We start from the raw sequence: 13416 nt of genomic DNA, 5'->3' as shown, positions 1-13416 counted from the left end.
TTTGCAGACTAAGACTGAAAATCGGTTATCTCATGAAATAAATAGACAGCTAAGCTCAATGTTTTTATACTTGGAAGGATGACATTTAAATTGCTATTGATCAGTAAAAAAAATTCAGATTGAGCAAGACAATAAGGATAAACTCAAAATTATTTGTTGAGTCTTTCAAACAATTCAGATATATAACAGACTTAACAGAAAAATCTATGTCTGCTGAAAGTCATCAGGTTTTGTTAACTCTGTAATGCTCTCAAGTTTATTTTTTTAAAGGAGAATTTTGAATCCTACTAATTAAAAGTTAAAATCGTAGAAGAGAGCTAAGACCTTGAAGTTAAATTTTGAAATATTTATTTCTAAATTAGGAATATGCGGCTGAGTGAAAGCTCTTTGGTGGTGGTTTTGTGTTAGGTTTTGTGTTTAGCTTTTTTTTTCTTGTAGGCTTTTTGGGTTTTGCTGGTTAGTTGTTCAGTTTGGATATTTTTTGTTTGTTTGTTTGCGGTTTTTTTATGGGCTTGGGGGTTTTTAGTTAAGTATAAAACCTAGAGAATTTTGTGACATGCCTAATCTTCCTGGAAGGTGAATGTTCCTTCCTGTTCTGCAGAATATCTGGCTTTATGTCTGTTTTAGAGCCTCTTGCACCGCTGGCCAGCAGGTGAGTAGAATGCTCTGAAGCAACTGCTAGCACCTCGGGTAGGTGTTAGTGCCCTTTGCTGCTATGCTGTGACATGTTAATGACACTTTCAGACAGTTAAAGAGTAGTTCTTAAATATTTTTATCCCGGACGCTTATAGTGATGTTGACCTTGCTGTGTGTAAAAAATCCAGGCTAACAAACAAATAAAAAAACCCCTCTCTATTAAAAGTGATTTGGAAGGCCTGGTATTTGCCTAACATCCTTTTCGATTCAAAACCACCCTCCCCTATTTTTTGATGTCTAGAATGTGTTCTTCACGGTAACTTCATTGTTTCCTTCCTGTTGTCATCTATGTACTTGATTTATGTAGGATCTGAATACCTTTTAAATAATTTTTAAGCATTAATAATAGTGCTGGTTTATTTCTAATGCATATAACAAGCAATCTTGAACTTGTGTTGTTTTGGTTGTGGCATATATTTCTGTGCTAAGTTGTGTCTCTGAAATACCTGCAGAAAGGTATGAAGAAACTCACGCCAGGGACTTCAGTGTACTTATGTTGATTTTTAAAATCTGCCTCTCTATTTTACTTTTTTCTTTTATTTTTTCTCAACATGGCTCATCTTACTGTTTGTTTTTTTTCATACACCTTTACTTTACCTTTCCCATTGTGCTACTAACCCACTGTGAGTTTGAGTTACGAGTCCCTTATTGCTTCCTCTGAAGCAGCTGGAGTAGGTTAGTGCTAGGGTCAGGCTGCTGGAAAAGATGAATTTGTGCTCTGCTTAAATTACAGGCAGAGAACCAATGTTCATGAGGGATTCTATTTGAAACAGATAAAACTCAGTACTATTCAGCATGTCATTGGTCTACTAGTGTACAAGTCCTTATGTATATACATCTTTACAGAAAAAGAAGAGCGCTCAAGCTACATGGTATAGTGTGGTCTTTGAGACTGAACTTTTCAGCTGTAAAACTTATGATTTTCATGAAATAAGGAAGAAAGAAAGGAAGAAGAAAGAAGTGAAAAAGACATACTAGTGAACTGTGATGTCTCGGTATGTAAGTCAGTTCTTTAAGACTACTCATGGTTGGTAGTACACAAGGATCTGGACTGATCACTCTTTATGCATAAATTAAGAGTAGGGATAGGCTGCTGGGGTTCAAACAGACATTTTGTTCCTGTCCTTTTAAATTCTTCTGTTTCCTTGGATACTGATAGCTACCCAAAAAGGCCTGAAATATTGTATAATACAATTTGATGGACACCAAAGTTGCAATTTCAAAGCAAAATGACCTCATTTTAATGTAGTTCTCCACAACATGCACTGTGAAGTCTGAGCTGTTATTCATCAGAGGGTATGAAGTGTACTATTGCAAAGATACACTGATACAAATGAACGGTTATGAGAATTTTATGACCTGCTCATTTCTTTAATATCTTAAGTAGGATGAGGCAATTGGCTGACTAATGAGATCTTAATGGGAGCAGTGGTCTGAGTGAGGGGAGCATAGCTGTCTTCATTTAGTCTAAATCTGTCCTGCTTAGAAATTTACTGTCCTGAGAATTTTTTCTTTTAATATTGCAGAACTGGCACTGACAACATTACCAGTTGGTAATGGAATTACCAATGGTTTGGAAAGGTCAATGACAGCAACAGCAAAAGTAATCTTAGAAAACATGAGCATTGCTGGTGAGTGTTTGGAGGGGACCTGCATGTTTTCAGGGACCAAGTAGACATTTCTTTTATCAAACCCCAGGACTTTAAATCTCTGTGGCTCAAAAGACAAATTTCATAAATAATTTCCAGCAGTTAGGATACATTATTTTCGTTTTCATTTTCCTACCAGAGATACAGAGCATTATGTAGGAGTGTAGTGAAATAAATCTTAGTCGCACAGGCTTTTGTTTGTGTCCTCTAATTTTGTATGTTAATTCACTCCTGTTTCTTCCGATAATTTATTTTCCTCCCTTCTGAGAGCAAGAGCTCTTCACTTCAAGAGTTTACTTTTAGCCGATACATCTTTTATTTCTACATTACAGAAATTTTCTCTCTCCCTTTTTCCTTCTCAGCTGCTTCCACCCAATTCTTCCTAATCAGTTAGCAGATTAGTGTAGCCGAGTCTCACATTTTATATTTACTTTCATCCTCCTTTTGGTCTAAAACTGCTTTTGCAGATGTCTCTCTCTTAGTGTTTTATGTTTTGAAGTCTAACATCTTTAGGTCAATTAGGTCTCTTTAAATTTATGTAGCATTTTGTATACTACTGTAGCTTTTAAGGTCTACAATATTTTTTCTGAATGTAGCATCTCAGATCAACCAATATAGTCTGGAAGAAAACCTTCAGCTTATAGAGAGAGATGCTCTTCCTGTCTGAAAGAGAACCCGCAGTCTTTAAAACTAAATACCAGCTGAAAACAATTATTCTAACTTAATTAGCTGTGTTACTTAGACCATGGGATAATAGATAATTTGCATCTGTGCTTGTATGGAGGTGTTAACCATGTCTTTACCTCTTTTCCTGTCTTACAAGAAAGGAAGAGAGTGAATTTATCATTTGTGGGATGTTGTTGGTTAACTGAGGGAGATTGCAGTGTTCCATGGAAGCAGTGTCTCTGTTGAGAACATAATTGTGAGTATCCTCTAGCATTATGAATTCCATTTTCTTGTCCCTGTGGGAATTAGTCAATATTTTAGATGTTTTTTGGGACTGTCCCTGGAAGGGGAGAAGATGAGATAGGGGTCAGAGCTGACTTGAGATAAATGCCCTTCCTTTGGTGGCTGTGCCCTTCGTCGACTGGCTCTGAGAGGCAGTTATTTCACCCAAGCAATTTGGTGCTTTGCGTGATGTATCCTGCATTTTGGAAAGGGAGTGGACTGGATATGGTACACATTTTTCTGCTGTGTGAGGCACCTGCTGGGTTTGTCTATATTTGTGCTTTTTCCCTAGGTGTGGACAGATCATATATGATGTGTTCCATGTACTGGGAAGCTTCATGATAACCAGGGACTGTTTGAAAAGATATTTCTGGGAAATATCTATTAAAATTGAAATTCCTTTTAGCATAGGTTGTAACTTTTGATTCAAGAGTTTTATTTTTATTTAAAAAAAAAAAAGTGCATAGGAGGTATTTTTCCAGAACAGTATTCTAGTCAGGCAGAAATCCTCTTCAGGTAGCTGAGTGGTATTACAGCAGGTCTCAGAAAATATGGTGATATTTAAAGGGATCTCTCATATTATTTATATTGTAGTAGATAGAAAAATTAATTTATAATGACTAATTAATATAATTACTATTGCTACTTCCATAGTAGTAGTATCTACACATAATACTTCTTGGTTCATATGTATTGAACATTCTTTCATGTGGTTGGAAAGATTGCTGGGGTTTTGGGGGTAGTTATTGGTCCCAATAAACTAGTTAATTTGTTTTTGGCTAAAGCTTGTCATTTAAAGAGGACAAGAGCCTACAGGAGGCTCTGTCCTTCTCAGCCTAAACTGGTTTTTTTTCTGTCTTCAGAACAGTAGTTTGAGTATAGACTACTACTACTAGTGTATAAGGAGAGAGATATATCACCTTTGGAAAGTTTGTTGTAGTGGATAATCTCAGAGCTGCTTGTCAGCCTCAATGATGTAGTCCTCTTTCAGGATCACTATCTCCTTTCTTTCATCTGCTACTTTAATTACAATTTGATGGTTATGGACAGTATGGATTTTCTCTCTGAAATATAACAATCTCTTTTTCCCTTCTACAGCACTTTCTGCTCCATAGTCAGACAACATCTTTCTTTCAGGTAGTCTAATATATTCAATTAAATTTAATTGTTTTCAACTCACATGTGACTTGGAAATTTCCTGTTTCAAATCTGAAGGGCTTTGTACCTGAAAGTCTATTTTTCTTTCCTACTAAAGGATGTTATCTTTTTCCATAGATCTGGTCTTAGCTTGGGTGGAAATCTGTTTATAATGTGGGTCATTATCCTAAATAAGATATTAAAGTGTGATAAAATGCAGGGACAGCCTGGCCATAATCAGTCCACTAAATTTTTTGGCACAGCTTTCTGGCCCATATCATTCAAAATAAGATAGCAAAATTTCAGTATAACAAAGATAGCTTTAAAACCAGAGAATTTAGGAAACCTTTTTATTAATGTGTTATGGAATATAAAATTTTCTTAATAAACCTGAAACTCTGCATAGGCATCTAAAATATTCACATCATCATTTAGTAAGCTTAGATAAAAGCGGTGAAAACCAAAAATGCCTATCCATATTTAGGAAATCCAGATTTCTGAAACAATCCCAAAAAAGGGTTACACGGACACAAAATTTAGTGCTTAATTTTGGTGTTGTGATTTTTAAAATTCACAGTCCTGTAGCTCCTGAAGTCTTGAATTTTATTAGGTGAATATCCCTAAGAATCTATTTAGTTTTTTTTTTACATGCTTCCCTAAACCATGGGTGCTTTGACAGAACTGAACAGTTCAGCATCTTCCATGGGTGCTGAGCTCAGCTACTTGAGTAGCACCCGAGCAATGCTCTTAGCAGTGTATGCTACATTGAGGTTTTTTTTAAGTTTTCTGTTTCTTGAATAAGGGCCAGGAAGCAGAGAAGCTCTGTGTGAGAACAGAAAACAGAGGAAGACAGCAGGAGTGTGGATTGTGCTGGCCTGCTGCTCTGGTGGACCTACTGACATGGACGGTGAAGGTGGCAGTGGTGTTAGGAGGAGCAGCCTGACAGGGTTCCTACAGCATCTCCCAGACCTCTGGGGCTACCCCAGCCTTTGATACCATGAAAGCAGGGCCAGTGTGGTTGGACACAAGGAAATTTTCAGCTAGAGGTCAGCACCCATCTTTCCTTCATGCAGAGCTCTCAGCTCAGCCCAAAACACACCTTTTGGGCAGAAGCAGAAAGTGAGGAGAGGGAACTGCTGGTGGTACGCTTTCTGCATGATTAGGTATTGGCTGAAGTACATAAATTAGTCTTTGGAGTAGACTTCCAATTGCAGTCTTCCTCTCCCAATAGGATGAATGTACCAATTATGGAAATAAACGGTTATGAACTGTTTCCTTACAGCAAGGTCAAGGCATTACATTACCAGTGGGGTATGATCACTATAATTGAGCAGAAATCTGGGAGATGCAAAGTAACAGAATAAGGGTCACAAAGTCTCTGATGGTGTGTTGTAATATTTTTTCTTATAGTAAATTAAAAAGTTTTATGTAGTAAGTGCCAACACGCAAACAAAAACACCTCAGGCTGTCTGAAGGAACGGTAACAATTTGAAGATAGACAGACATCAACGCTTACTTTCCTGGAGACAGTTATTGATGTTAATGATAGTATTTTGAAACAGAAATAGCATGTCCCTCTGTTATTGGCAGCGGGTGCATAAAAAACCAGCATCAAAAACACTCCCAAATTAAAGGAGTCAGATTTGCTATAGTTGCTAAATGCGAGAATAGAAGACTCTGTTTGACAACAACTTGTCTTCATGTGGTCAGAAAGCCATTAATATTCAGAGTTAGCAGTTATGGATAGGTATCCACCAGGAGAGAAAGTGACTTTATTTTTCATGAAGTTTAGGCCACTTACAATAATGTCTTCTGCTGGTGTGGCCTTCAACCCTTTCTTCCCATTCAAAGCAAGAGAAATCTTTAGATTCTTCTTGATGAAGTTCAAAATTGTGTTCTTTTTTTATTTTTTTTTTAAATCTGTCTCCCCTGGAATAATAGATTAAGAACTAGAAAGTATTTAAAAATAATGGATTTATATTGTTTAAAGCTTAAACTCTAATTTCCCATTTTAAATTAATTTTAGTTTGTAGTGTATCTCTAGGATAATACGACTGATCCAGTTCTAATCCTGTTGCTGGGATCACAAATCCATTTTTGTTTTGGTGCTCAGTTCAGAGCTCTATTAAGTCTGTCAAACCTTTTGACAGCCAACTCTCAGTGTTTGCCAAACTGGCTATCTTTAATTTGAGGAAGAAAACACCAACAGAGATGGCTTTTTCTACAACTGTTGATGATTTTCTTTAAAAGATAATGTTCCAGACAATGACTCATGCATGTCTTTGGGAAACAGTATATATATTGTATTAGCTGATAGGAGTTCCTTCATTAGCAAGAGTAGGATGAAACCTAATGCTGCTAAACAGTTTTTAGAAATTTTTCTTTGACTCTAGTGAGCAATAGTCTTGATTATATATGTAGTAATATGGCTAATGACATACATCACCTTGCTTTAGATACATTTCTTTCACGTTAGAATCTTGATGTTTTAGTTGATGTGAACTGGTTTAGATTCAGTGAAGTTAATCTCTATTGTTTCAGGATCTTGTAATTTATATTCTGTTTATGTCATCATGTAAGATCAAAATAACAAGAAGCAAATTTGTAACTTCGTGGCTCATTAAGTACACCAAATAAAAAAAGTTAATTAAATAATAATTCTATATAACTAAGCAAGATTGGCTGTGGTTGAAGATATGGATTGCATAATTTACAGTATAGGAAAACAAAGTACAAAAATGCTGAGTTCAGCATCACCTCAATAACGTGTCAAAATACATTCAGACTCACTGTTGGGAGTTTTCGGGCAGTGCCTTCATTTTTATCTGAGAAATAAACACAGTATGAGGAAATTATGATTAAAATAACTAAGCCAATACACAAGTCCTCCGATTGACAAGTAAGGATTCAAATAACCATGTACACCATCTATAAATGTTTGCTTGGTGTGGTTCTACTTGTCACTCTAAATATTTCTGTATTGGTGTACTGTTTAATATCTGATAAAAGGAACAATTAATTAGAATGCCTTTTTTTAACCACAGATCATGAGGAAGCAATGTTTTATTGGAGATGAACCAACATAGACTTGTGATTATTTTGTGTGTTTATGATGATAAATTTCAGCTCTTTTGTGAATAAGAGTAGGACTAGTTGGGGGCTTAAAATCAAGCATATTTTCCACCTTTTCTGAGTGCATTCTAGAACTACACAGATGTGTAACTGATAGAATTCCTGGACTTTGTGGGAAGTTCAAGTTGTATACCCTTGAGCCTCATTTTTGGATTGAGTTCAATCACACTATTTCTGCACTCTGCAAAATGTTTGAAAACATTTTCATATAGCTTTGATTATATTATTTAAAAGTTCTAATTACAAGTTGTTATTCAAAAAAAGCAAATTTATTATTTTTTAGAATTATAATCCAGCTAATTTCTGGCTCATTCTCGGTTGTAGGTGTATATTACAAATCCTTCCCCATTGTAAAGTTTGCCAACATGACATTCTGGTTTATGAGCGATGCTGTTTCTATTCTACTTACTGTGTTGCCATAGATGGAGCTTTGTCTGGGTTGACAGGTCTGGTCTAATTCAGCCTGGATTATTCTAACCTTTGCCTTTTGTCTACTTGACTACGTATGCAGAAAATAACAGAGAATTACATCATTTCCCGAGGTCATTTAAAAGCGTGAAACCCGACCTAGTAAAATGGCTAAAGTTTTAAAGACTTATATGCCTGGATTCTGTTTCTGTCACCAAGTATCTGTTTGCTAATTATAAAACAAGTTAACTTAAATTTCAGCTGCAGTGGCTAATCTTTTTATCTGAATAGGTACAGGGGTACATACTGTCTAAGGCAGTGTCCTCCTGAGGTGAACCCCAAATCCTCTCTACCATTCTAGGCTAAATGACAGGTGGCTTATTTTTTGTCTTTCCTTCTTGGATCTACTTTTCTCATTAGCATGTCTCTTCTAGTCTTTTTTTTTTTTTCCCACTCCCTTTCTTTTTACCACTACAGATTAAATTATCCAATAATACCTGTGTTGATCAAAATAATGAGTTTTAATATAGATAATTTTACTTTTGATTTTCTAATCAAACTAAGTGGACAATTAAACAATGATTGAATTTTGGGGAAAGCATTGTAACAGCTAATTTTTAAACTGGCTTTTAATAATGTATTGCTGGTAGCACTTTCTAAAGTCTGTCTAAAAGTCTTCAGGCATGTTGGAATATTCTGAGTAACCTAAAATGACATTTCATGTGTCTATGGCGATTCAGACCACTGAACTTTTCAATATTGCTTCTTAAATAAACTGTAAGCTTTTGATTTGAGTTTACTTTGTATTTTTCTGCCATAATCCGTGCTGAAGAAGCCATGATTTTTTAGATAAAACTGGCCTGTGGTAAGATTGCAATTTGGAAAATCCTGACATGGTATCTGTCTTTGTTTTTGATGTTTTTCCACAGCCTCACTTAAAAACAGAGGAATATTTTTCTATTGTATATCCTGAAAATTTTTCCTAAGACTGTGGGTTTATGTATATTTTTATTTGATGGAGCTGCACTGGTTTAGCTAGCAGTTCCCTGAGGAAATAGAAATGGATGCCTGGTTAAAAGATCTCGCAGCTTAAAGAAAAGTGGAGTTGTCCAAGGACACAGGTTGTGTGATAGAACTCTGTATGGAAGCTGTTTGTGGATTTTTTTTGTTTGGTTGGCTGGTTGGTGTGATGCCATGCTTTTTCCTAAGCATTAACTGAAACAATATAAAGTGGGAATTTAGGATTGTTATCTTTCCCATTTACAGTTGGGTATACTGAAGCATAAGTAAGTCCAGTGACTGGCCCACTGCCACTAGCCGTGTCAGCCACTGTCAGTGACAGAGGTGTTGTACGTGAGAGCCAGACAAGGTATCTGCTTGGCCAGAATGCCATTGAGCTGAACAATGTTTGCAGCTTGAATGAAGCCTGACTCCTTTTTTTCTTTTGTTCAATCATGCAGACAAATTCCTAATGATCTTACATAGCCTATGGTCTTGCTGGTATCAAGGAACAGCAAAAATTAGTAACCTTATATGCTCATCATCCTTCTTGAGAAAGAATCTAGGTACAGTAGAAGTGAGAAGGTTTAAAGACGTCTGGAGTATGCCAACTTTGGGAAATGGGAACAACATGTAATTTGGATGGATGTAGGAAAAAGACATGTAAAGGGTTAATAAAGGTTTGCTAAAGCACAACAATGAAAGCAGGTAGTACGTAAATTAATCTGCAGTCGAGTCTCTAAAACATTTAATTATGAACTGTTAATATAGATGTTTAATATTACTAATAAACCAAAGTAGAATACTGGTAATCAGATAATGAAAATCTAAGAAGAGAAATCACCAGGCTATAAAGTGAGCAATGCCCTTCCAAATTAAAAAAAAAAAAAAAAAAGGATTTTGTGTCACATTTGTCATTAAAGACTGAGGACAGAGACACATTCTTTTTACTCCCACTTGCAAAGCCCAGTGGATAAAGATTAGCAGTAAGCAGCAAAAGCTTGGGGGGGGGAGTGACCAATGTCACCTTTCAAGCCACAAAAGCTGCAGCAACAGAATTTTTATGTTGCTTCCCAGTTCACCGCGATGACTTACAGTTAACATTTGCAGCACTGCACTGCTGAGAACTAAAGGCTTACTCAGCAGAAGTAACGTAAGGTGAATGCTCGTTGCTTGCTCATATGGGGTCAGTGTGAACTGAAAACGCTTAGTACTATACCATCATCAATATTACCAGATAGGGAATGCAACGAAATGATAACAGGGCTAGCTATGACCTTGGTGTAAGTGACAAACACCTTACATTATAGCAGTTCACAAGTGGCAATAAGTAATAGGGCTCGCTGAGGTGGCCGTCAAATATAAGTAATTAACTGAAGTAATGTAGAGAGAATACATGAGCCTGGGAAATGGTCCAAGAAAGAAGTAGAAAAAAACCCAGACAAACTGGAGGAAAATGACATTTTTGTTTTAAGACGGGACACTTATGAAGGTTGCTGATAGCATCCTCGACAGGCTGGAAAGTGGAGATAAGTTGGATGAATGCTATATAAAAAAATAAATATCTTGTATGGCTTGGATAATATCACATTAGCAGAACTGGTATTTTCTTTCTCGCTCACATGTGAAGCGTATACCAAACTAATACATATATCATGGGATGGGGGGAAGGAAGGGCAGATCCAGACTAAGGTTTAAAACATAAATTTATCCAGGGCCAACATCCTAGACTGCTAGACTAAAAAAACCCGATAAACTCAGCTTCCTTTTTTTCTTTTTTTTTCTTGTTCTCACCACTGTGGAGGGGAGGGCATGACGCTTGAAAACATCTCCAGCACGCAGCTGAAGTACTGATGTCTTCTCGAGTCAGCAGCTGGGAGGTGGTGGTGGGAAGTAAAATTAAGACTATTCTAGTGCAGAGGCGTGTTGGAACTACAGGACACACACAGGCATGAAGCATTTCTAACAATGGAGTCTATCTTGTAGAATTTGCAAGCACATTCGGCCTTATTAAAAGTACAAATGGAGACAAAACCCATTTCTGCTAGCTTTGCCTCTAACAGCCTATCTAACCTATTGAAATCTGTGCAGTTGGAAGCTCAACCTCCAAACTGGTTCAGTCTCTCACTGTGAGGGGAGCATGCAATCTTGCAAATATCAAAAGCATTTTATATTGTTTTATTATCTGTCTATACATCCTGCTCCCCATCTTTTCTGAAAACCAGGCATTACAAAATGAGCGAAGAACATTTGCAATTTCTTGCAACTGGGAAGAGCCACAAAATGTACAGCTGTTAAACCCAAGGCTTTATACCTCCATTTTGTGGAAAAGGTTTATGTTGAAATATGGAAGGAAAATGTGGCATACCATTTTTTCCCTCTCTTTGTGCTTTCCAGGGATGGTTGCAAAATAGATCACATTACTTCAGCCCTTTGGGTAATCAAGGACTGGAGCAAATGATCCAAAAGTTTAAGCGGGTCATTTATTTGCAACATTATTTTTTTTTTCCTTGTTTTTCTTCTTTCCTTGGTTGATGAATCTCATTTTTATAGAAGGCATTAAGAACTTCTTTATGCAGAGGGAATATTCGTTGAACTCTTCTCTTCTGGGAATCCCGTAACTGGGCAAGAAAGCAGGCAATATTACCTCTTTTTTATGCTTTTCTCCTTTCAGTTTAGTAAACAGGGGCAGTCTTGACCAGGTGTTATAGAAAAGAAACAATTGTTTAAGATTGTCCCGTGGCTCATATCAAAAGTGCTTCTGAAACTACATGACAAGCAAGGAGATTTGAGGGGGAGACAGAAATAGAACTTCTCTCTAACTGTAGCCTCTGAAGAAGCTGAGTCCTCTTGAAAGTTGAACCCAGATATTATCAAAAAGTGAAGACAATTTTAGCTTATATGTGCTAGCAGCATGATGACTTAAAATCCTACAAACAAGTGGAGCTTTGGTGGTCTCCAGCCTGGGGTGCATCTTGAATAATGTAGATAAACTTAATAGGGAGGTTGCTGGAACTTTTAGGTCTGTCTGGGAGGGTATTTACATCCTTTGTTTGGTATTGAAATAGGTCTAAAAATATTTGGGAGCTGGAAATAATTCTACAATTGCCTTGAAAATCTTTAGTTTAGGTTTCTATATGGTTTAGAAGTCTATCAGTTAGAAAAATGAATATGCACTGGTGAATAGATTTGAATACTGATTGTTCAAAGATGATTTATCAACGAGTCAGATACTTTTTGGTGATACCTGATTCCCGCAGTGAAGGACAAGTGTACAAAATCACTGAAGGATTTCCATAACACACTTCTAATGCACTCCAGAAATTAGGTTGTTTATAGGTGTTTCTATGCTTTTAAAAATTGAGTCCTGAAAATCACTGTTTAGATATGTATAAAACACCTATAAGAAATTAATTTTATGCAGTGTACCACATGAAATTTTACGGTAAATTCCATGAACAAGTCTTTAGTGTTATCTACTTGCAGAATTATAAACAATCAAATTATTAGTGCTGCATTTTTAATATTTTTTTAATGATTATTCTTCAATAGTTACAAACTTTTACTCCCATGCTTTTCCAGGAAGGTACCATTTTTGAAAAAGCTAAGTAAACTATTCCTGAACCCAATCCTATCTGGAAATCATGTTGAAAACAATATAGTTCTTCTTGTTCACATCATATGTGTAATCACTCCTCTTTGCTTAGGTTTAGATATTAGCTTATGTTGAGTATTATTACAGTAAAATTCTGTGGGGAAACTTTAGGAAATGCCCAGGTGTTCTCTAAGTGAGAGCTGGTAAGTTTGCGGCAAACACAGTTTTCGCTGGGTGCTTATGATTTCCTGAGTTTATGATGTTTTCTTCATTTTATCCAGTCTTCCTAAAATGTAAGTTTCCCTCAAAATGGTTAGATTTTTGTGGATGCATACATATGGTTGTTCCTAAGACAGGCACCTTTTTAGAAGAGAAGACACCACTTTAGTATGAAACCACCCAGAACATTTGTTAGAACATATTTCCATCTGCAGTTGATAGCCAGCTGGCAATGTCTCCTCGCTGGCTGCAGATGCTTGCCAGAACTAAATGTGGTTTTGTTCTCCCTGCCTTCCAATTCTGCTCTATTTTAATATTTTCTTTCTTTCTAATATTTCAGGTTCATCTACCTTGTGGCCTCAAATAATTTTCCACTGACTTTTTTTTCTAGTAAATATTTACCAGTGACTTATTTGATGGTAATAATTGTCATACCAGATAATTTCCTCTGCATTTGCATTTGATTTACTCTTTGAAAGACACAATGTCTTCATTGATTGACCTTTTTTGAGGCAGCTGCAAGGTCACCCTGCTCTTTTCTCGAAGGCATATTATTGGTTCCAAACAAGTATTCTTCAACTAGATTGGCATATAGGACACAAATTTGAAACTTTGTTTTGCACTTTCTAGATA

The sequence above is a fragment of the Gallinula chloropus genome, assembly GCF_964237585.1.
Source record: "Gallinula chloropus genome assembly, chromosome: 1".
Taxonomy (NCBI): domain Eukaryota; kingdom Metazoa; phylum Chordata; class Aves; order Gruiformes; family Rallidae; genus Gallinula; species Gallinula chloropus.
Note: the sequence above shows the minus strand (reverse complement) of the source record.